This window comes from Schistocerca americana, chromosome 1, assembly GCF_021461395.2.
Source record: "Schistocerca americana isolate TAMUIC-IGC-003095 chromosome 1, iqSchAmer2.1, whole genome shotgun sequence".
In the NCBI taxonomy this organism is placed as follows: domain Eukaryota; kingdom Metazoa; phylum Arthropoda; class Insecta; order Orthoptera; family Acrididae; genus Schistocerca; species Schistocerca americana.
Genome location: NC_060119.1, coordinates 731,683,768 through 731,710,128, shown reverse-complemented (window position 1 = coordinate 731,710,128; position 26,361 = coordinate 731,683,768). Strand labels below are relative to the sequence as shown.

The window sequence follows — 26,361 nt, the reverse complement described above, 5'->3', positions numbered from 1 at the left end:
AATTAGGCAGTTCACAAACACTAAATGAAATGCATCCTCTCCAAAAAAAAAAATTAAAAAAAATCATTTCAAAACAAATCACAAATTTAAAGGAACAGAGATGATTTTTTATTAATTTATTTATTTTCAATAAAGATCACTGTTAAAAGGAACATGTAGATCATTTCATCGTATAATATGTGCATTACATATTGAGTGGCGAGAGAAGCGTGAGGTTCATTATCAGCTGTCAAATGTGCACACCGACTGCACCCGGCACATCCCAACTGCGTGGGGGGGGGGGGGGGGAGGGGGTCGAGGAAGACTGCCTGAAGATAGCTGGCAAAGGTTTTCCAATAGTGTGACCATCTATGAACCTCATTGAGGGCTTGCTGCAAGAAATACCAAAAGTCAAGTCGCGACTTGGCAGCATCCCCATAGAGGTACGCGATCGTCCAACCCTTGACCCAGATGATCGACTGTGATTTAGTCTCCGGAAAGTAGTCACTCTCCGGATGTAAGAAGGAAGCAGGTGTAATATGTTGCGGGGTCACACGGAGGTAGCAAACCACCATCTGTCTTCTTAGGAGCCAGACGTCCTCCACCGCGATACAAGTTAAGCGGTGATGGTCGTCATCCACTTGGCGACATTTCGGGCATAGTGGAGTGTCCACTAGTCCAATTGCATGGAGTCGTTGGTTGGTGTTGAACTTGCCACAGGCGACAGAGAACCACAGTGCCCGGACGAAGGTAGGAAGCAATTTTTGGTGCACATGTCTCCAAATCATCGGCCCATGAAACCTGGGTGTTTGAGTTCAATGACATTACGACGTATCCGTCGTAGCAGCCAAACATAAAAATCCTTCGCTCATGGCGGTCTCGTGCGCGGAAGCTCGTCGCTGATATAACTAAGTTCCACGATAAATGTTGATACATGCGCAAAATGTGGCGTAATGTTTCCCACCGCCATCGGAGGTGTGAGGGACGCTGGAACCAGGAGATCCAGAAGGCGGGATGTGAGGAAATCACGCCCGCTACGCCATTGCTTGTACATCGTGGCTAGAAAGAGCGCCGTCGCTCGGCAGTGAAAATTCGTAAGTCCGAGTCCCCCCTTGTCCGTAGGGAGCGTGAGCGTTACGTATCGCACCTTGAGGGGCGATCCAATCATCACAAAATAGCCTAGTGCTGAATGAAGTCGACGTCCGAGCGTGAGTGGTAGGGGCAGGATCTGCGAAATATGCACCATTCGAGAAACCACATAAGTGTTCAGATACTCGACTCGCTGCAAAGGATCAAGGCGCCGTAGGAGATGTTGTCGGACCATGGTACGTGTTGTCTGTAAAATACGTCGGTAGTTAACTGCCGCAGTATGTTTTATAGATGAGGTAAAGTCTATGCCGAGATAGCGGAATCGTTGCACATAAGGAAACGGACTGATTTCTTCTGGCGTAAGGCCCCTTCCAACTGGCATTGCCGCCGATTTGTTCATGTTCACTGCACTACCCGCCGTCACACTGTGGTCCAACAACAGTTCAAGGACCGTCTTCACCTCTTCCTCAGAACGAACGAGCAGAAGGAGGTCGTCCGCATAGGCACGACATTTGAAGGTGTGGCCCCGTAGTTCCATCCCAGAAAGAGAATTGGTTAGCCTCCCAATTAATGGTTCCAACGCTATTGCGAACAGCAGCATCGAAAGAGGGCAGCCCTGGCGAATGGATCGTCGAATTTGAATGGGCCCTGCTATACGCCCATTAACCTGTACCAAGGATTGTGAGCCCCCATAAATCTTTCTAATGAGATCAGTAAAACGGTCTGGAAATCTCATTTGTTCCAGTACAGCGCACAGATAGTTGTGGCGCACCTTATCAAAAGCACTGTCAAAATCAACCGCCACCATCGCCACTTTAAGCCGGCACTCCTTCACCAGCGCTATCACATCACGGCATTCGCCAGTAACTGTTTGCACATTCACCGATCCACCGGGTGTCGTCTGTTCTGGAGAGAGAACGCTACGAATTAACATACGACATCGGGACGCTAGCAACCGTGCAAAGATCTTATAGTCGGCATTAAGCAGGGTGATGGGGCGATAATGTGTGACCGTAATTCCTGGCTTCGGTTTCTGTACTGGCACCAAGAGGCCTTCCATAAAAGCCGATGGAATAGGCGCATCGGAATTTAACATCTCGTTGTACATTTCCGTCCATCGCGGTGGCATTTCGTTGCTAAATTCTCGATAAAATTCATCAGGAAGCCCATCAATGCCTGGGGACCGATTCAACGCACCTTGTGCGATCGCATCATGTACTTCCTCACAGCTGATGGCTTCCAGTAAGGTTCCCGCGGCTTCCACCGTCAGTGTACGGGAGACGTACGTGGCTATACGGTCGAGGTCATCGACAGGGGCTGCTTCTTCCCGACAGATGTTTTGGTAATGGTCGACGAATGCAGAGACAATGTCCGCTTGACGCGTCACTCTTCGGTCTTCGCGGGTAATTAATTCCCGTACCAAAACGCGTCGTCGGTGCTTTCATTCATTCACGACGTGGTGCATGGAAGGAATCTCGTGCCTTATCGTATCGTGACATCTGGCGCGCACCATGGTTCCCTGACGATGTTTCCTAGCTAAAGCCACTAGTTTAGCTTTTATCCTTTTGCGTTCGATCCAGATGTCCTGTCCCGGCGGACCATCATCCAGGTCGCGCAGTGCTGCAAAATAAAAGTCGGTCGTACGGCGGCGCCATTCTGCCATCTCCCTGCTATATGAGATGAACGTACGGCGAAGCGCCGGTTTAGCACAAGTCAGCCACCAATCAAGCATCGTCGTATACCTTCCAACCCTTCGCTCGCACATCGTCCATGTCTCAAGGATCCGTTGACGGTATTCAGGATCATTTAGATGTTGAATGTTTAGTTTCCACGGGGCCTTACTGTTCCACACCTCTACAGGGAAGAAGCATCGTACAGATGTAAGCGCTGTGATCGGAAAATGCCAATGGCCAGCGTTCCGCGTCCTGGACATCATTTGCATAGGCCCGTGAGATATAAATGCGATATAATCTGCTCGCCGAATGACTTGTCACATAGGTGTATCCCGGTGCATCTCCATGTCGTAATTCCCACGTGTCACTAAGTACAAGGTCGTTGACAACGATTCGCAACTCCTGGCTGATGTTTGCTTGCGGCCATTGGTCTTTCTGGCTGAGAACACAGTTGAAATCTCCACCAATTATTACACATTCATAACGTCCATGGAATAGTGCGGCAATGTCTTCTGCATAAAATCGCGCCCTTTCCCGCCGCAGATTATTTCCCGACGGTGCATAAAGATTGATGATGCGTGTCCCAAACGCCGTGAAAGCCATTGCCCTGGCCGACGGAAGATAACACACGTTTTCCACTGGGAAGCCATCTCGCACGTAAACTGCCACCCCACTCCCATTGTGATCTCCATGTGACGAATAGGATTGGTAGCCTGCGATGTATGGGAGTGCAGCTATGTGGACTTCCTGGAGCAAAGCAATATCCACATCAGATGCCCAAATCGTTTCCTTCAGTAGGTGTATTTTGGCCGGTGAACGCACGTCATTTATATTTAATGTCGCAATACAGTTCGCATGGCGTTTAATCCCACTCTGTCGAGGCGCAACAACATCTCCCTGCATCGGCGCTGGGGGCTGAGTTAGAAGACGTTCTCTCGCCCCTCTCCCTTATTAGGCCGTCTTCGTGAGTGCCGGCTGCCTCTGTATGACGTCCGGCGCCTCCTCAATATCGTCATACCACATCTTTTCAGGCTGTGATATATTCGTGTCCATAGCCACAGCATCTGCGTCTGGAGAGCCAACTGGCTGTGATTCCTCTTCAGCATCACCATGTCCCGGTACCGTCAATGCGCCAGACCGCTGTGGGTCTGATCGAACAGTTCCCACTGCCTCATCCCGTTTCGTAGAGGCTGTTGTGTCGTCTTGGTCCACATGCACATCGTCGTCGGGGCAAGGGGAGTCATCCCGAGGAGATGTCGTGCGACGCCGCCGTTTCCTCCTTTTCGGGGAACGTTGTTTGCGTGATCTTCCTTCCGTGTCCTCAGGTTGTAGGGAATCACGGCTGCCCGACAGAAAAGCATCCGTAGGAACTGGAAGTGTTTCGAGTCCCATCGTTGTCCTTGACGGGAGTTCGGTCGAAACTGATGTCGTCTCAGAGTGCGTTCCAGACGGAACAGCATACGTAGTGGCTGGAACTGCTTCGTGTACTGTCGGTGTGCTTGGTGGGAGTTCGGTCTCATCTGATGTTGTCGCCGTAGATTGTATGCTCGATGGAGCAGCATCCTCTGTCATTCCGACGTCTGCGACAAGGTTTCGGAGAGTGCCATCTTGATCTTCCACCGGGGCTGTGTCCTTTCGGTCATCAGCGGACGCAGTGAGGGCTTTGGCATAGATGATCGGTAGTACTGTCATCGCCGGCGATGGCTCCCGCACATCGGAAGGCAGTTGCATAATCCGCCGTTGCATACAGTTCGACCTGAGGTGTCCCTCCTGGCCACAGCCAGAACATGTACGTGGTTGACCATCGTAAATCACCACCGCCCGACAACCACCAATTGTCAGATAGGACGATACATGCTTCTGAAGATCAATATTGATCTGTCGCACTCCGTTAAGAACGGGGTACGTGGCGAATTGTGTCCAGCGTTCTGCCGTGTGACCATGTACCGTGCCGTATGGCTTAAAAGCCTCGATAACTTCTTCAGCCGGGAGCTCAAATGGCAGCTCAAAAACACGTATTGTCCGTACACCCAGACCAGCATGTTCTACAGTTACCGTGCCAACATTCCCGTCACTATGGCAAAATCGGAGACCTGCTTTTGTCGCCTGTAGAATTCTCTCACACGCCGCGTCGTTTACCATCTTAACATACACCGTGGGACTAATGATGGACAGGTGAATTCCGACAATATCGTTTGGCGGTATCTTGACTTCCTCTCGAATGAATCGTTCCACTGCTAAAGCCTTTGGTCGTTCGTAGTCTTTGCAGAAATTGAATCGTAATGTAGTTTTCCTGTACTTGTTCGCCATGGTCGTTGTTACTAGCCCGCGCCCAGACTAAGTCCACAGGTAAACAAACACTCGCACACGCCGCACAGGCGGAAGCATCGGACCTCCGCTTCGCACGGCCGCTAGCGCCGAACTGACGACTCAGCTACCGGGGGCGGACAGTATTTGAAATGATAACCCCATTCACACCACATATAGTATACACACATGTACTCTGTTCCTAATTCTGCTGCTACTTGCCATGCAATTCCAAAACTGACGTTGATTTTATGCAGAATTTCTTTAATTTAGGGAAGCAATGTCTCTAAGCAAAAGCTCGTCCTAGCGGAGGTTCGAGTCCTCCCTTGGGCATGGGTGTATGTGTTTGTCCTCAGGATAATTTAGGTTAAGTAGTGTGAAAGCTTAGGGACTTATGACCTTAGCAGTTAAGTCCCATAAGATTTCACACACATTAGAACATTTTTTTCAAAGCAAATAACAAAAACGTGGGAATTTAAAAACAAAATATTTGCGCTGTTAATGGCAAAACCTGCCACACGTTGGGCGCCAATTAAAGTAGTGGGCGACATGTTTAGAATATTTTACTGGATTGCATTCGTGTGGGGCATTTGCGAATTAAATCAATGGAATCACAATATCTTAAGCTACACTTGAGAGTGGCGTTTGCAGATGATTTGAAAGGGACCAGCCGCAAGAATACAAATAGGCTGGTCAAAAACATTCATTTTTATGGACCGCAGTTATTCAAATACAATTTACGAATTACTTTTATTCATAAAAAAAGGAAATAAAAATTTGTCCATTATTAGCTAGAAAATTCTCAGCGTCATTTCCAGGATGTTTAAGCCGCGATTGCTATATGAGAAGCGGAACTGCCAGGCGGACTCGGATGAAGACCACAGAGCATTCCAGCTGGCTGTGATCAGGCTGTTATCGGCGCCGAGGAAGACGACCTAGAGACGGCTGGCGACGTCTTTCGGTGGGTGGGCGCTCTGCAGACGGCTGGCCATGTCTCCAGGCAGCGCGTATAGAGTGGTCATTGTCGTCTCGATCACAGGTGTCTTCTTTCCTATCTCAGGAACAAGTATCCCTCCAAGGTGGTTTCTTTGCTTCCTCCAGCGCCTTGTCCTTGTGCGTGGCCTCTCACTCGATTGACTGGCTCATACTCTTCTCCAGTCAATCAAACTACTGTTCACCATTCTTGTTAAATGTTCTCTACCAGGCCACAATTCCCACGAGTGAACAACCACATGCAGATTTCATTGTTGGTAGAATTACTTCACTGGGCAAGTGCTGTGTCACCATTTTAGAGTAGATATCCAATGTTCTGTCCCTTTGCCACGTCATCTTTCTCTGCTAAAACGTCCTTCCAAATTAGTGTGATCTTCCTCAACCGTCTCTCGGCAAGAGTCTGGAACCACGCAACTGCTACGTGGCAGGTTCGAATCTTGCCTCGGGCATGGATGTGTGGGATGTCCTTAGTTTAGTTAGGTTTAAGTTGTTCTAAGTTCTAGGGGACTGATGACCTCAGATGTTAAATCCCATAATGCTCAGAGCCATTTGATTCATTGAACTTCCATTGCACCCTATGTCCTCAATTATTTTGTACATGTGTTCCGATCTCTGTCTCTCTCTCTCTCTCTCTCTCTCTCTCTCTTCCTCTATAACTTTTACCCGCTGCATCTCCATCCAGTACCACAGAAGTTACTACTTGATATAGTAACAGATGTCCTATCATCCTGTCCCATCTTCCTGTCAGTATTTTCGATATACTCCTTTCCTCGCCGACTCTGCGGAGACCTCATTCCGTACATTAGCAATCTATGTATTATAGTTTCACTTTAGCATCCCAAGTCCATAGAGGCACCCGATTTTTCACTCCTGCCCTTGATCTGATAATGTGTCTTCTACTCTTCTAAACTGCACAGATGAACCATCTGGCGTACGATAGGGTGGATATGTGTGTGTGTGTGTGTGTGTGTGTGTGTGTGCGGGAGGGGGGGGGAGCAACATCGCTCTTCCCTCTGTGACTGACACCGGCATTTTAGTTCTAAATAACTGATATTTTTCAGTACTTGCTTGGTCTCCGTCATAACAGTTTATAACGGTTAGAAAACCGGTGCCGTACATCAGTTTTCCATAGCACGGGTGCTAAAATTTTTTGTGATTAAAAGAAACCTTTTTTTAAAAACGTTTAATGTTTACTCGAAGATTTTCAGCGGTTTGAAATATTGAGTTATTACGGAAAATGGGAAAGGGGATCAGAGTTATTTCAGTAGCAAAACCGACAAGTAGAAACGACCAACAACACATGACATATGAGTTGGTACGGCATCGCTGAGACAATACTGTACCTGTTGCTGTCTAACGTGGCCTACTAGACGATGTGCGCGCACATGGAGTGTGTAAGACCCATCGCCTGCATAAAAAGTAAATATTTATACTTGAAATGGACTAGTCATGTGAAATAATTACGTAGAAATAACGCTACAAATTTTATACAAAAGCTTCTTATTTTTCGCCATTTCTATGAGATAATGAAAGAGAAAGAAAATCACGGTAACAATAAAAACTTAAAATCTTAACAGTTCATACTTTATAATGAAAGGAGAAAATATCTGATCTGCTGCCTTTGTCTATACAATATTCCTTTTTCTGCTTGCAGCCCTTGAAAACGGACAACTTAACACGAAAACGTAAGTGTTGTCCAAACTAAGTTCTCGCCACTCAGCACTATATGTAATGTTCAAATAGTGCTATGATCCTCGATTACAACATTATTATTGAACAGTTTCAAAAAAAAAAAAGTAGGAAAAAAACAATACTGGTGATCTTTTTATAGTATTCAATCCGCATTTAATCTTCGAGACAGTAGAGAAAAATGGATCGTCTAAGTTTTCTTCCATTTACCTGCTTTATTTCATATTTTGATTCTACGTCTCTTGAAACGTATAACGCAAAAGACTGAGGATATCTTGGAATTTTTCAGCCTTTGTTCGACGTCTATGTTTATAACTGGAAATAATAGCAATAAAAGACTGAAAAACGGTTATTTCGAAAACCGGTTATTTTGAGCGATTGTAACAGCCAGTTTAAACAGGAGACGAGAAAAAAGAACAGTATAACCGAAAACCGATTGTTTTAGCAATAACCTCCATCCATGCCTCCCACAACACCGAGGCGGTCAGTGACCAGTGACGAGGGGGGCCAGGCCTCAGTGCTCGCGCTCAGATCCATTTCAGTATGCAGTGGGAAACACAGAATAAAGCTCATAGACAGGGAACGTAACGAACGTAACTCTACCATTCCGACGAAGTAATAGCATACAGGTTCTGTAGTACACACTACAATCTGTTCTCTTCACAAAGGCCCTTAGGCCATATCTCCACAAGCAAGACACACTTTAAGGTCATGAAAAGTTCAATGAAGTTCTCTTCCTTAAGCTTTGCGTTGCGAAGAAAGAAAGTAACTGCACGTGGACTCGACAATCTCTGTGAATAACAAATTCGTAATGTGAGCGTGGTCAGCGTGCATATAGCCAAACTGAGCCTTACGACATCGTCTATTGCATAGACCGAACTGCGTCATAAGAGTATCAAGACAAGATCTCTCGCTGGTACGCCAGAGCAGTTGTGTCTTTTCAATCACGCTACCCATAGTTCGCCGCTAATTGGTCTGATGCCTGAGCGGGACTACGGAATAGTTCCATTCATAATTAATCAGCACACACGTTAAGACATTTATCCCTCTGTGAGACGAGACGACCATTTCCTGTTTCGTAGAACGCGGTCGGCCGCTGATGAATCCACAACCGTGCACACTCTTGCACTTCCTTGTTCGGCTGAAACTGACGTCCACGCATGTTTATCTTCAGGTCACCAAAGATGTGAAAATCAATGGTAAAATATCCGGCCTGTATGGAGGATATTGCAGTGCTTCCCACCCAAATCACTGCAGCGTAGACTTGGTCCGATTGGCAGTATGGAGGCGGGCGCTATCATGCAACGGGATGATGCCGTCCAACAACATTCCAATTGCCCGGTGGCAAAAGGCAATGCCAACAGTGGAAACATCCCACATATCCTCCGGCAAAGAAATCCAAAGCAGTCCACGCAAGTTCCGGTAAGGTCATGATGACCTTCTTCGTCAGCAAGGGACACTTGCTCGTCAAGTTCCTCGGACGTGAAAACACTTTACAGAAACTGCAATGCGCAGTTAGGCCAAAACGTCCAGGAATGCTGTCGGACGGAATCATCCTCTTGCACGATAACGCCAGCCCCAACACTGCAAACAGGACGAAGGTTACACGTCAGCGATGTGGTTGGGAAACATTGCAACATCTTTACGTACAGTCAGAATCTTTCACCGTATGACTTTTACATCTCTGGTGACTGAAGAAAGACATGCTTGGACCTCGGTTTCAGGCAGATGAGGAAGTGCAAGAGTGGGTGTGGTTGTGCAACCGTCAGCGGCCGACCGCATGCTACGAAACTGGAAATGATGGTCTCGCCTACCAGTGGGATAAATGTCTTAATTCTTCTGGTGAATACTTTTGAAGGAGACTATTCCACGGTCCCATTAGGCTGGTGTTTGGTTTTCCTTTGAGTGTCCCTCATACGTACAAAAAAATGGCTCTGAGCGCTATGGGACTTAACGTCTGAGGTCATCAGTCCCCTAGAACTTAGAACTACTTAAACCTAACTAACCTAAGGACATCACACACATCCATGCCCGAGGCAGGATTCGAACCTGCGACCGTAGAGGTCGCGCGGTTCCAGACTGAAGCGCCTAGAACCGCTCGGCCACACCGGCCGGCCCTCATACGTACAGAGCTACGTAGTTACAGTATTCATAAGGTAAATAATAGACCATAATTAAATAGTGAAAGTTAAAAATATAACATGTAACTTGCAGAGTCAAAAGTCGTATTGGTCAAACATTGTCAAGGCACCGTGGATTATGTTACGTCACGGCTATGTAGAAAAACTGCTGGTGTCATGTTGTTAATCATTAAGTCCAGCCAAGACCCTGCATTGTAATAATGTACATTGGCAAAGCCAAAACATTATGACCACCGAGCGCTGCGACATTGGATGCCGCCTGGTGGCGTTCTGGACACGTGACGCGGTAACAAAAGGGTGTCAGCGGGGCAGACACGGAGGTTGGACCACCCTAGCGAAGAATTCATGGCTTTTGGAAAATAATTTGATGCTAAATCACAGTAAGACTCAGTTTTTACAGTTTCTAACTCACAATTCAACAAGAACCGATAGTTTGATCAGACAGAATGGGCATATTATAATCGAGACGGAACAGTTCAAGTTCCTAGGCTTTCGGATAGACAGTAAGCTGTCGTGGAAAGCCCATGTTCAGGATCTTGTTCAGAAACTAAATGCTGTTTTATTTGCCATTAGAACAGTATCTGAAATAACTAAGTGACAGTTCAACACGAAAAGTAGTCTACTTCGCATATTTTCATACGCTTATGTCGTATGGTATTATTTTTTGGGGTAATTCTTCTGATTCAAAAAGGGTATTTTTGACTCAAAAACGGGCTGTTCGAGCTATATGTGGTGTAAGTTCGAGAACCTCTTGTCGACCCCTATTCAATAGTCTGGGAATTCTGACACTGCCCTCACAGTATATATTTTCTTTAATGTCGTTTGTTGTTAGCAATATTAGCTTATTGCCAAGAGTTAGAAGCTTTCACTCAGTTAATACTAGGCAGAAATCAAATCTGCATGTGGAATGCAGTTCCTTGACTCTTGTACAGAAAGGTGCGCAGTATTCTGCTGCATCCATTTTCAATAAGCTACCACAAGAACTCAATAATCTTAGCAGTAGCCCAAATACACTCCTGGAAATTGAAATAAGAACACCGTGAATACATTGTCTCAGGAAGGGGAAACTTTATTGACACATTCCTGGGGTCAGATACCTCACATGATCACACTGACAGAACCACAGGCACATAGACACAGGCAACAGAGCATGCACAATGTCGGCACTAGTACAGTGTATATCCACCTTTCGCAGCAATGCAGGCTGCTATTCTCCCATGGAGACGATCGTAGAGATGCTGGATGTAGTCCTGTGGAACGGCTTGCCATGCCATTTCCACCTGGCGCCTCAGTTGGACCAGCGTTCGTGCTGGACGTGCAGACCGCGTGAGACGACGCTTCATCCAGTCCCAAACATTCTCAATGGGGGACAGATCCGGAGATCTTGCTGGCCAGGGTAGTTGACTTACACCTTCTAGAGCACGTTGGGTGGCACGGGATACATGCGGACGTGCATTGTCCTGTTGGAACAGCAAGTTCCCTTGCCGGTCTAGGAATGGTAGAACGATGGGTTCGATGACGGTTTGGATGTACCGTGCACTATTCAGTGTCCCCTCGACGATCACCAGTGGTGTACGGCCAGTGTAGGAGATCGTTCCCCACACCATGATGCCGGGTGTTGGCCCTGTGTGCCTCGGTCGTATGCAGTCCTGATTGTGGCGCTCACCTGCACGGCGCCAAACACGCATACGACCATCATTGGTACCAAGGCAGAAGCGACTCTCATCGCTGAAGACGACACGTCTCCATTCGTCCCTCCATTCACGCCTGTCGCGACACCACTGGAGGCGGGCTGCACGATGTTGGGGCGTGAGCGGAAGACGGCCTAACGGTGTGCGGGACCGTAGCCCAGCTTCATGGAGACGGTTGCGAATGGTCCTCGCCGATACCCCAGGAGCAACAGTGTCCCTAATTTGCTGGGACCCCGGTCCCAGGTCGACGGGCACGTGCACCTTCCGCCGACCACTGGCGACAACATCGATGTACTGTGGAGACCTCACGCCCCACGTGTTGAGCAATTCGGCGGTACGTCCACCCGGCCTCCCGCATGCCCACTATACGCCCTCGCTCAAAGTCCGTCAGCTGCACATACGGTTCACGTCCACGCTGTCACGGCATGCTACCAGTGTTAAAGACTGCGATGGAGCTCCGTATGCCACGGCAAACTGGCTGACACTGACGGCGGCAGTGCACAAATGCTGCGCAGCTAGCGCCATTCGACGGCCAACACCGCGGTTCCTGGTGTGTCCGCTGCGCCGTGCGTGTGATCATTGCTTGTACAGCCCTCTCGCAGTGTCCGGAGCAAGTATGGTGGGTCTGACACACCGGTGCCAATGTGTTCTTTTTTCCATTTCCAGGAGTGTACTTTTAAGTCTAAACTGAAGAGTTTCCTCATGGCCCACTCCTTCTATTCTGTCGAGGAGCTCCTGGAAGAGCTGAAAAATTAAGCAAATTGTAGTGTTACATTGTTGATTTTCTTTATTTAAACTTACGACTTGTCGCCTGAATATGTTTTGTAAGTACGCTGTTTAGGTTTTTTTATTGGTAACGCCACCTCTGTATGAAAATCACTGGCTGTGCTGTGTGCAGTCTGTGGCTGCTTTGCATTGTTGTAATACTCGCCATTGTAGTGTTAGGCAGCTGGATGCGAACAGCGCGTAGCGTTGCGCAGTTGGAGGTGAGCCGCCAGCAGTGGTGGATGTGGGGAGAGAGATGGCGGAGATTTGTAATTTGTCATGAACTGCTATATTTATACATGATGATATCAAGGTAAATACATTGTTTGTTCTCTGTTAATATCTTTCATTTGCTAACTATCCCTATCAGTAGTTAGTGCCTTCAGTAGTTTGAATCTTTCATTTAGCTGGCAGTAGTGGCGCTCGCTGTATTGCAGTAGCTTGAGCAGCGAAGATTTTTGTGAGGTAAGTGATTTGTGAAAGGTATAGTTTAATGTTAGTCAGGGCCATTCTTTTGTAGGGATTTTTGAAAGTCAGATTGCGTTGCACTAAAAAAAAAAATATTGTGTATCAGTTTAAGCACAGTCATGCATAAATTGTTCAAAGGGGACGTTTCATATGTCGACCCTTAGCCGAGGATACCTCACTGGAATCTTCTGATTTTTTCTTGTAGTTTGTGTAATTAGTGTAGCTTTTGTTTATTGCTAGCGTGTAATTGTAGAGAGAATCTCCTTTGTAGTTGCAGTCTTTCATTGTTGTACAGTAAAACAGTTGTGGCATGCATGTAGATTTGCGCCAAGTATTTCGCAGCTGCAATCAACTAGATATTATTTTCAGTGTTATGTTAATGTGTTCTCTTATTTTTGATCTTCAAATTGTGTTTTTCTGTGTTGTCGTGTGAAATACTGTGACAATAATGGCGTGTGAAAAACGCAATACTAGGCTCCAAAGTAAACTGAGAAATGACAGTGAAGACGAAAGCAGTGTGTTAGCGCCGCAGAGTAATGAATTAACTAATGTTCAAAGTAGTAATTTGGTAATTGCGCATAGGGAAATGAAGCGGGCGGCAAACAATGGTGTAGACAGTGAAACAGGTAGTGAACAGGGAAGCGTTATCGATCGATTGGTCGGCAACAGCTCGCCTCAGGAATCGGGAATGACAGAACACAATATTGCAAATACTGCAGACTCAGGTTTTGGGTTCCCACCGTTTTCTCAAATGAGTCAAGACACATTTTCCACTTGTCAAAATGTGAATGTTGCCGGTGCAACTTCACTGCCGAAAAGCACTGAGGAACATGTTTCAGACACCAGTGCATTGTTATTACAATTAATGCAACAAATGGGACAAAAGCTTGAAAAGTTAGACACAATGGAATAACATCAGAGACAAACACAGCAACAGTTAGACACAATGGAACAAAATCAAAGACAAACACAGCAAAAGCTTCAAAAGTTAGACACAGTGGAACAAAATCTTAAAAAGTTAGACTCATTGGAACAAACACTTGAACAAACACGTGAAGATTTAACTACTGAGTTACATAACATTGAATCGAAATGTCAAAAAGTCTGTAATGACGTAAAAACACAAATTTGTGAGCATTTTCAACCTATTTTTTCGCGGCATGAAAATGCATTACAGAATCACGAAGCAGCCATAAACGAACTGCAAATTATTGTTCATGAAAATCATGAGACCTTGCAAGCTAAATTTGACTCAGTTGCATCTACCGATTCGGTTACGCAACTTGCAAAAACTCAGGAATACTTTAAGGACACAGTAGATACTCTGAAACTTGGTTCAGAAAAACACACTGAAGAAATAAGTACACTATCGGAGAAAGTAGCCGAACTTTCGGATCAGGTCACTAACTTATCTACAAAGGTAGATGATGATCTGAATGACACAAGACCTGTAGCCTTCACTGACACAGAAGAGTGTGAACAAATAAGAAAATTCAAACAAAATCAGAATCAAATTAATACACAACACCAAAGAGAAATCCGGGAAGTACAAGATCAGCTGACACAGGTAATACAAGAATTACGTATTTCAGAGGACACTCGCGCTCCAACACGGGAAGAGGGACTTAGAAACACGGAAAAGCCGCAAAATAATAACACAGGGCATTTCGGAAGTTATGAAAGAAATTGGCAATGTGCACCGAATTTTGAGATGGAACGGCCGACACGACCTAACAATGACCGATATGCGACTCGCCGACATGACGATTTTGACTATAAGCTGTTCATTACTACACGTAAATTCAAAACATTTAAGAATTCTGGCAACGACATTCATCCACAAGCATGGCTCCATCAATTCTCTCATTGTTTTCCTCCCAACTGGTCGTTGGAACACAGATTAGAATTTATGTGTGGCTACTTAGAGAATGAACCAGCTGTAAGAATGCGATCGGTCATTCACGATTGCCACAGTGAAGGAGAATTTTACCATGCCTTCCTCTCAGCATAGTGGTCTCAAGCCACACAAGACCGAGTAAAACATGGTATCATAATGATGAAACATTTCGAACAATCTGAATTCTCCAGTCTTGTGAAATATTTTGAAGACATGTTGCACAAGAATCAGTACCTGTCAAACCCATACAGCCCCTCAGAACTCATCCGCATTTGCTTAATCAAATTACCTGAACATTTACGGCATATTATTTTAGCAGGACGTTGCAAAGACGACATTGAAGCTTTTCAGGGACTGTTACAAGAACTAGAAATTGACACTGATAATCGCGGAACGCGAAAACAAGGACACAACAATTACAGGTCATATCCGTCACAATTCCGTGACGACAGAAACAATAACCGGACACGACTGGTCTATTCTTACAACGCAAATCGTGACCAAAACAGACACCACCCGTATGACTACCGTTGGCAGAGCAGTAATAATTACAGGGAAAGAACACCTCTCCGCGGTAGTGAGTATCACAGAGACAATCAGAGAAACAGACAATATGGGAACCAAAACAATTATTATCAAGGGAGGCAGAATAACTTCAGACGCAACAGTTCGGCGCACAGTTACGATTCAGGGAGAAACTCTCCACCACGTGACGGACAAGGAAGAAACCACGGAATCTACCGACATGACGACAGACGATATGATCGTAACGACAGACCTGAATTGCATCAGAACTGGCGGGATTCAAACAGGGCAGGGCCTTCTCGTCAGAGTGAATTTGTTGAAGTTAGGTCTCCTAATCCCAATAACGGCGCGCGCCAACAAAGAGACAGACAATGACTCGCACAGCAGGCAGCCGCGTGCGCCCGCTGGCTCCGAGAAAAATAACATAAGACGCTAGCCTTGAGAAAAATTTTAGCATTCTTTACCGATGTATACAACATGATAATTGCTTTGAAGTTGAAACTCTGTGCACTAGGAAGAGTAAAGGTTTACACCGCATTTCACATGTAAAACCGTTTATTGAAAGATAATCTGCTTTTTAACTTTGTCATTGCCATAAAACTTTTCACTTTACATTACTAGTATGCTTGTCAGACTTAGAATCTGTTAACATGCAACAATGTTTGAAGTTAAATATCCAATCAAGAACCTAGGGAACATTTTTAAACAGAAATTACGAATGCATTGTTATAGTGAACAGGCGACACAGTGTTGTATTTGTACATTCTTGCTTGTTAGTTGCACGATTACGTAATGACTATCAGGCTTACATACTTAGGACACATACTGGTACTGCTAATGAGATTTTAATGCAACATTTTGGTTTACTTGAAAATACATTCTGGGTTTAATGTACTTTCTGTGAGATACCAGACGACACAGTGGTTAGTTTAAGTGACAACTACACGGTTTTATCACGACGCTTCTAATGAGTGACAATTTAAAATGTTGCTTTTGCAGTGTTTGTGTTTTATTTCTGCACAGTTTTTCTGTTTTATTTTGGAAAGTAAAACAGGTTTTAATAGTAACTTTTGTGGTATAGCTACAAGGAGACAGCCTTTTCCATAGCACAACAATACGTTACAGCACAGTACTTTCATCATCACACCAATAAGCGTAATAACTAAGATATCTCTACGCAAAGCATTTCACTTTTGTTTATCATGAGGTAAGTACATTGGCTTCTGCAGAACTTAGCTTTCAGAGGAAAATAACTACGACACTTCCACAGAGATTATCTTACAACAAGATGCACATTTAGCGCTACAGGACACGCATTTCAGTGATTAATTTTGTACTTAAAACATTTATTTTTAAAGATTTTTGAATTACAAAGAAAGTTTTCTGTGATACATTTCATTCCATTGCTGTAATCTGTAACACCTGAGGGTATAATTACATTAATCCTCAGGGGGGTACACGCTTACTTTGTGTACCATGTGTGTGGCAACCACAAGGAACCCTAGCTAATATGGTATTTGCTTATACAACTTTACACATCGGTACCATATTTCTCTAACACACAAATTACACAGCTATCTGATCATTTAACTGAGAGATAAACATTTTTTTTTCTACATCAGTGTCACATGTTTACGCAATACACAGTTGGGTAACTTCACACTTACGAAACTGTATTTTGTCTGTACTTTGTAAACTGTTCATATTTTTTCGGAACCATTGTGATACTATGAGAGCTTTGAATGATGTATTTGGTGTGAGATCTTGATTTTTAAAGTACGTTTGAGGCAGATGACACTATTGAAATGAGCAGAGAATTTTTTTTAGGTTTTGAAATTATTACAGAAAGCTACGACGTTTTTGAGATTTGACTGAGGTGTTAAGATGTTATTATTACGACGACGATGTGTACTATGCTGTTGAGATATGTTTATGATCAATAAGATGATGCTACCGTATATGAGGAATAAGAAGTATGTTGGAAACCAAGAATCGTACTTTAAGAGTTATGAAATGTGCGTAAATGCGTGACTATATCACAATGCTGACGAATATTTTATTTGGACACTTATATTTATAGGATTTTCTTTCTACAGATTTGCAACGCTAATTCTTGACCTGTGAAATATTTTTATGTGAGACTGTCACTGTAGCGGAAACTGCTGTCGTAAATATTTCCGTAAGAAAGTTAAGTGACCACCTGCACGTAATGCGTCGCGGGCACCCACCTGGGCGACAGCCGCCCGAAAAAAAAGCCATTAGCCTTTCAGCGGCACAGGTAAAAAAAAAAAAAAAAAAAAAAAAGAAACAAAAGGGGGGGCCATTATACTCTCTATTGACATTTCCTTGTCGAAAGCATACTGTGGAGCTCGTAATTTATGATATTTACTGAAATGCTTATGAATTGATGGGAAATATTCTTACATCTGCAAACCTGATAATGACAAGTGTCTTTCTACGAGAGTTGAGAGCTACTGACTTATGAAATGTCACATGACTATTGAATGATATTTGTATGCTTTGGTTTGCGTAATTGCTTATTTCATTTGATACCAGTTTTCCAGCTGTGTTACAGCATTAGTTTTATAAAATAAACTTAAATGCATTTGCTAATGTGAACACTTTCTGTCAACAGATCTATTAAATAATAATTTTGTGATCCACATTCTTCAAAAAAGGTGCACTTGGAAAGGAAAGAACAATAAGAAGGAACTAGTAACAGTAACACATAATTTTCTTTTCAAGTACGTGGTAATATTTTTTTTGCAATAAGTTGTTGTGGTGCACCACTTTAATTACATAGACATTAAGATGTGATTATACATTTCCCTTAACTGCATTGTTGTCTTTAGTGTACTATTTTTTCTGCTTGTGGGTTTCTCATGTTTAGATATAAGTTATTACATTTACTGCTGCTTGCTTTGCCAATTTCCATTTTTTTGTGTCATTGCTGTTTGTATTAATTGTTTTGTACTGCTACATTGCCTCGTCCCTTAGTATATATATCTGAGCTCAGTAGATTTAAGTTAGCTTAAGAGGGGGTAGACTATATAAGAAACTAACTATTATAAATTTATAAGAAATAGGATACTGTACAGTGGAGAAAAACTATTATTGACAGAGGATGTGAACAAAATACAGAAGGCAGGCTTAGATAGGACTTTTTGGGAATAATGATGAACAAAGGGAGATCTCCATGCAAAATACTGCAGTAAAACAAACCCTGTCCTTTCCCTTTTGTGTTATCCCACTATATGTTTGTGTACCCATGTGTATTTGCTTTCTTCCTGTCTCTGTGTAGTGTCATAGAATTTTTTCTTCTTTTACTATTAAGCTACATTCACTAGGATGAGGAATACTGTTATCCTCGAATATAATTGGCATTAATAATATGTTATTTACCTTATAAATATGCTTACACATTATTTATTCTGTTTTGTTTTAATGCTCATGTGTGAAGTTGATGTTTCGAAAGTGATTCTGATCTTTTATTTTTGTACTCATGTCATAATTCCTGTAACACTGATGTATATGTTTATTTCTATTCTTTTGTAAAGCCTGTACTACAAATGTTATCTGTATTGTTATGTTTTTAATGATGTATTTTGTACCTTTGTAATTTTATTTTCATGTTGTAAATTTATAATTGTATAGACACCAGTTCTTCAAATTAAGTTACATTTTACTGCACACGTTTCTGTTGGTCATAGTATATGGACAATATGTGAGAAGTAGGGACTGTTAGTGTTTGCACGTGTGTTAATGATTCAGCAAGGGACTGGATAACAGCATTGCTGGTTCTAAGGACAATTAAAAACAACTTTGTGAGTGCACAAGTGGTGGTTTATGGACTTGCTATATTGTCCGCAAGACTCTTCGATGGTGATTGTGCACCTGCACATTTGCAACAGATGGCTGCTGGCCATCTCTACCAGGACTACAGTGGGTCTGCATCTTTGATGGCCCACCAATTGCTACAAGGACTGCAGTGGGTCTGCACCTCTGGTGGCCCACCAGTACCGTAATCTCTACCAGGACTACAGTGGGTCTGCTCTGTGATGACCTATCTACCAATACTCTTCAAAATTTCGACTGACTCTGCTGTGGGTTTGCTCTGTTGTGGCCCATTACCTGTATGCATGTCAAGAGTCAGCACTGTCGTTCCGTTGGAAGGACAACACTACTTCTTCAAGATTGCATGGAAATCCACTACTTCTGTGTGCATTTTCCTTTACTGCTCAGACTTTGAGAAAAACACTGCAATTTTACTGTGACGAATGATGAGGACTGTCTTTATGGGCTGTGAGAAAATTTTAGCTTTTGACCAACATTGTATCAATAAGTGTGTGCATTTGTTTCTTTGTTATTGTAATTATGAAAAATTTTTTTCAAATCTGTATTGGCCACTGCCCAATACAATTTGTAAAATTTTTTGTGGTGAGCATGGGGGCTATGTAAGTAGGCTGTTTAGGTTTTTTTATTGGTAACGCCACCTCTGTATGAAAATCACTGGCTGTGCTGTGTGCAGTCTGTGGCTGCTTTGCATTGTTGTAATACTCGCCATTGTAGTGTTAGGCAGCTGGATGCGAACAGCGCGTAGCGTTGCGCAGTTGGAGGTGAGCCGCCAGCAGTGGTGGATGTGGGGAGAGAGATGGCGGAGATTTGTAATTTGTCATGAACTGCTATATTTATACATGATGATATCAAGGTAAATACATTGTTTGTTCTCTGTTAATATCTTTCATTTGCTAACTATCCCTATCAGTAGTTAGTGCCTTCAGTAGTTTGAATCTTTTATTTAGCTGGCAGTAGTGGCGCTCGCTGTATTGCAGTAGCTTGAGCAGCGAAGATTTTTGTGAGGTAAGTGATTTGTGAAAGGTATAGTTTAATGTTAGTCAGGGCCATTCTTTTGTAGGGATTTTTGAAAGTCAGATTGCGTTGCGCTAAAAAAGAAAAAATATTGTGTATCAGTTTAAGCACAGTCATGTATAAATTGTTCAAAGGGGACGTTTCAGTTTCTTACATTTCATTTTATCTGTTTCTACTATCGTGTTATAATTTCATCTATTGACTCGTTCCATGACCATGGAGACTTCTCCTTAATTTGGTCCCACGGAACAATAAATAAATAAATAAAAATAAATAAAAAATAAATAAATATGGACCGCAAATGGGGAAATCGATTGAGATAATCGACTCTGACAAAAAGATTATTATTAGATGCAGAGCCTGCGAACGAGTATCTCGAAACGGCGAAGCTGTTCGGATGTTCGCGTCCTACTGCCTCGAGTATCTAGGGAAAGAGGCAGAAGGACAGTAAACTACTATTAGGCGATAAATGGTTAGACGTCCACCACTCTTCACAGAACGTGATTTTTTGACTTGTATGCACATAGTACACGTGAGACTGAGTATGGATATTCTACGAATCTTAGTGGAAAATCTGGAAATTTTTTAATAGTACTCGCCTGTACGTGATTTTAGTAGGGGTGCTGAAGGCCCTGCCGTATCGATCGCCTTACACCTTATCGCTACAGTCATTCACGTTATCGTCGTCGTCATCCAAAGTCAACACCACTGGTGATTTGAAACACTTTATGAACCCACAGTAAACTAAGTTCGTGTAATATCTCAGGACTTTACGCACATTTCTTGGCACGAAATTAGTTTCCTATTTTTCATTTGTGTTTAATGCCTCAGTCCTTTCCTTAAGCTGCTCCTCACAACGCCCAGTGGTTCTAAAGCGAATTTTTAAGTGCGTGTTTACCTAGTGAAGACATATCCTCTTTAAAGAAGCGCCACACAGGCCGGCCCGCTGTCTTCATTAAACGCGGAGCGTCACGGCGCACGTCGCGCTGTCAGCGTTAACTCATTTCCCTTCGCTGCCGCCGCCGAGCGCCGCATCTACTCGTTAACGCGCTTATGAATATTTACGAATCGCTGCCGCTACATAAAAAGGGAACTCGGTTAGTGCTGCCCGTTGGGAGGCTCAGTTACACGCAAGTTGACCCTCTGTTCGCCAGAAGATACCGTAAAGCATAGTGAGAAGATGGACGAACCTGGAGACCTCTAGCTCCCACACATGGTTATCAAAATAATGAGACCACCTACCTACGAAGGTAATGCATTTTTATGAGATGGTAACGCTGATGGTTCGTACTTTGCAAAGTCATATATACTGTTGTTGAAACACATCCCCTTAGAAAAATTTATGAATTACTGTGCTGATAAACCTCTTACATTATTTGATTTTCAAACAGCTGAGCAGAACTGAACGTGCTCAGACATTTCTCTCTTTACCTATTCTGATCAACACTAATCTGACACACAATATATTTAGTGCAACGCAATCTGAGTTTTCTCTTTACTTATTCTGATCATCACTAAATTGACGCACAGTATTTTAGTGCAACACAGTCTGACTTTCAATAATCCCTACAAAAGGATGGCCCTGACTAACAATAACCTATACCTTTCATGAATCACATACCTCACAAAAATCTTAGTTACTCGAACTACTGCAATACAGCGAGCGCCAATACTGCCAGCTAAATAAAAGATTCTAACTACTGAAGTCACCAACTACTGATAGGTATAGTTAGCAAATGAAAGATTTTGTTAGAGAACAAAGAATGTATTTACCTTAATAGTGTTCAAAAGTCATAATATATATCAGTTCATGACATCCAGTCTCACAAATTTACTGTCTCTGATGGACACACGTCCAGATCATCCGCTCTCAAAACTCCGCCATCTCTCTCCACATCCACCACTGCTGGCGGCTCACCTCCAACTGCGCAAAGCTACGCGCTGTTCACATCCAGCTGCCCAACGCTACGAATATTACAACAATGCCAACCAGCGACAGACTGCACACAGCACAGCCAATGATTTTCATACAGAGCGCTACGTGGTGTTACCAACATAAAAATCTAAACAGCCTACTTACATTGTGAAGCACGTTGGTCTGCAGAGCGCCCAACGGATTGTGTGTTCTTGTAATCGGCCGAGTGGTCGTTGGTGAACAGGCGGAGATGAAGCCGAATGAGTGCTCTCCGACTTGAGACGACAGTAAATTATCACAAGCGTGATTAGTTACAACAAGTTTATTTCAGACTCCGCATTACGCCGTCTTTATCGACAGAAAAAGTGTCCAGTTGGCGTGCAGACATCCAGATGGTGTGCAGACGGTATTCACCACAAGCTTGAAGACGCGACGATTAGTAAAGGCTGAAAACTGTTCCCTAGTGAATGGGAACACCAGCTACTGAAGAAGTTAGTCACAGAAGCCGTACGACCAAAGCGACACAAAAGACCTCAGAACTCCTTTTTTATCTCCAACCTCACGCTTCTACAGTCACGCCTCTACCAAGGTACAAAAACGAAGCATACGTGACGGGGCAGAAAACTCCAATTCTCTGACGAAAACTGAGAAGGCGTTACGACGTCGTTACTATTGACGATGCTACGAATTATAAATCAGTTACGATAATAATGTGGGCCGATAATTCATTGATGGATGAATATTATGTACGGTGGATCCCCAACGAAGCTTTATATTTTAGGGTTCGTATTTCCTATCATTTAAAACGGTGGCGGCCCTGTAAGGTAGAAAGTTACACTGTAGTTCACTAGTATTCTTTCCTCGTAAAGCGGTTTCAGACGGGGTTACTCAGATATTTTAAGACATTTGTGCTACTCCTGATAGAGTCAATAAACATTTTTGGAGATCATAATGTCAGCATGTGCATTTTTCGTGTCTGAAAACGATCTAAAAAGTAGAAACTGCAAAATATAATCAGTTTATCAAGGACATGTCTGCATCATCAGTCTCACACAAAACTTACGGCTGTGGATCACCAATAGGCAAAAATATTTAAATTGTGGTCCAGTTGTTTTCTCAGTTGTCGGTGTTGGAGCAGAGAAACGTTTGCTGGTATTATCTCTCTTTTTCCCTTACGGAACAGAGGGTGGAACTGAATGGCGAACGGCAGAAAATTCATGCGAAATAGTTCACAACTTGTATGATGCCTTCATTCCGCAACGAACTGCAACCTTACAAAGAAATAACTTTTTTTTTTTTTTTTTTTTACTTCACAAGTGCGTGACTTCAGCACTGTATTTCTCCATCAGTTGTTTTCTGTATATGAAGGTAGTATCTGTTCCCGAAAGAACAGATACCATTGATGATCTCACGGGGAGCGTGTAAGGGATACGTCCCTGCAAGGGCACTATACTCTCTGCCCTCAGTGTCTGATATGGATGGGTAGCGCAGTGTTGTAGTGGTTATGATACTAAACCGCTGCGTGGGGGGCTCGTGAGCTCAAAACTCACCTGTACCGTAGAATTTTGTACTCGCTTCGGCGGTACATGTCCTAAAATTGGAACGATACAGAGAAGATTAGCATGGCCCCTGCGCGAGGATGACACGCAAAATCGTGAAGCGTTCCACATTTTATAAAAGCCGGCGCGGTAGCTCAGCGTGTTCGGTCAGAGGATTAGCTGCCCTCTGTAATAAAAAACTGAGTTAATGGACCGACGATGAACTTGGACACGTTTCGTGGGACTCCGGCACGGTAGCTCAGCGTGTTCGGTCAGAGGGTTTAGCCTCCCTCTGTAATAAAAAACTGAGTGAACGGATCAACGAACAACCTGAACGAGTGTCATCGGACGTCCACCACGAACAAAGTCAACGAATAATATAGAACGAAATGAGATTAAAAAAAAAAGATGCCATGTAAGCAGGAGATCCCGGGTTCGAGTCCCGGTCGGGGCACACATTTTCAACATGTCCCCAACGATGTATATCAACGCCTGTTTACAACTAGGGTGTCGGTTTAATTATCATCTGATTGTATCCCTACTTATGACCTTTTTCTTTATTTACCTTGCCCTAATTACAGCCTGCTTTAACATAGAAGGAGCAGTTAGACGAAAACGAGACAGGAAGAAAATACTAAGTAAATTGTTCATTATTTCAAAGCAATCACCGTAACTGTTAACACCTCCCGCTCTGAGACAAGAAGGTCAATACCTTCATGGAAAAATGTTTGTGGTTACCGACAGAACCATGATTGTACCCAGGCGTGCAAATCGACGGCCACGAATGTGTTTCTTCAGAGCTCCAAAAATATGGAACTCTCATGGGGAGACATCTGGATTGAGTGGAGGACGTGTAAGGGGTTCCCAGCGAAACTTCAGTAGCGTACTCGAAACAACAGCGACGCCAGCTGCTGGAAAGTCGTGGGGAGTTTTTCTTTGACTGCAAGGGCTCGCTACTCATTAACTTCCTGCAACACGGCGTCACAATTAAGGCACAGCGGTACGTGGACGGTTTGCAAAATTCGAAGCGAACCATCAAGTGCAAACGCTCAGGAATGTTGACGGGCTGCGCCATTTTGTGTGCAGGATAATGCCCTCCCACGTGCTGCGAAAGTTGTTGCGATAAATGTATTAACAGTTACGGCAATTACTTTTGAAATAACATACAGTTTACTTTCTCTTTTCCACCTGTCTCATTTTCATTTTACTGGCTCTTATAGAAATAACTATTATTATAATTTCTATCACACAAATTACTATAGTAATAACTATTATCATAATTTCTATCACACATATTACTATTATCGTTACTCGATAAGTTGATCGCACGGGTTATGTCATTCCCTTAAAAGAGTACTGTAACAACCACCCTCTGTTTAAGATGTTAGTAATTAACTGCCAATTTAAAAAAAAATTATTTTCACGTTGGATTTACAGCCATACTGGGCATTCGGAAACATGAAGATCACTTCAGCAAAAGGGAATTTTATCGGAATTCAGACTGCTGATAGTCTGAGCTCTCCCACATCACGTCTGAGCAAACCGATGGAATGCGTGGGAAGGGAATCACGTGCTATCCGCCACGGGAGGCAGACGCGCTCTCTCGCCTTGACTTCCAGGTTGGCAGTGCGTACTACTTCTTCTCCCACCACTCATGCCATATTTTTGGACCTCGCTCCATCTGAGAACATACACAAAGGCTACTGCCCTGAATGGTTGCCGACTACCACACCACCCCTGCTCCGCACTCCTTTTCCACGGAACACTTTTACCTACCCAATTCTATGGTTTATTTTAAAAATACTGTGGGCACCCATGTTATTTAGCATACTGACAATTTCTCATTACTTAGCCCACTACTCGCTGGTACAATCCGGCGTGTACGAGAATTTCAATTTGTGTATTGGCTCTCAACAATTAAGAAGCTGGTCAAAATACTGTGCAAGTTTATTTTTTCAATGTTTGCTATTTCTTAAGACAAGTTTGCCATCTTCATTGATGAGAAACACACTTGAGATCCGGCATCCCTTCAGCATACACTTCAACGTGTGACAAGAATCACGGGTATTATTTTTTTGAAAAGTTTTTCTCAATTTCTGCAAGTTTCCTCCCCCTCCAAAACATCTTTTAATAGTTCTAATTATCCTTGCTGTTTCCTTTCTTTGCTGTATAAATTGATCATAGTGTTAAATTTTTCTTGAGCATTTCCACTTTTTTCCATTTTTGGTGCTCTCCGTTAAAGCTGTTTCACATATTTCATTCCGTAACGTCTCCTTTTTTATTTTTGATTGTCCCAAATGTTTTCTGTGTAGCATTATTAATTTGTTTAGCTAATTCTGGCCAGTTGCCTTGTTTAGCTATTTTAATTGTGTCTTATTTTTGAACTGACTCTGTTATTATAGTAAATCTGTCTGTACTATTTCATTATTTCATTAGGTTTCATGATTTTATTTTTATTTTGCCAGGTACGAGTTTAACCTTAATTTTAGAGAGGTAGAAATCAGACTCAGATTCACAATTCTTTACTACTTTCACGTTTACAATTTTATCACTACTTATTATAATTTTTTATTACTATTATTATTTTAACTGTCAGTTTATTCCCTCTGACCATTTCCAATTTTTTTATTTCGTATTTTGTTCCAATATTCATACTCATATTATAAATGTGAAAGTAGCTGCGTCTGCTACATTTTCACGAGTGAACCAATTTTGATGAAATTTGTTATAGGGGTAGCTTGAATCCTGAGGAAGAACATAGGCTACTTAAAATAAATAAACGAACTGTAAGGGGTTGGAGTAGAGAATGGGACAATTTTTTT

At 43.2% G+C, this 26,361-nt stretch overlaps 1 long non-coding RNA gene and 1 other non-coding gene across 2 annotated transcripts in view; one reads left to right on the top strand and one right to left on the bottom strand.

The window, feature by feature from the left end:
• Positions 1-26,361, bottom strand: part of LOC124545628 — a 330,096-nt gene that overhangs the window by 127,076 nt on the left and 176,659 nt on the right. The gene's annotated exons all lie outside the window — the stretch shown is intronic.
• Positions 23,569-23,675, top strand: LOC124554813. Its single transcript, XR_006968460.1, has one exon. It is a non-coding gene; the product is annotated as a U6 spliceosomal RNA (small nuclear RNA).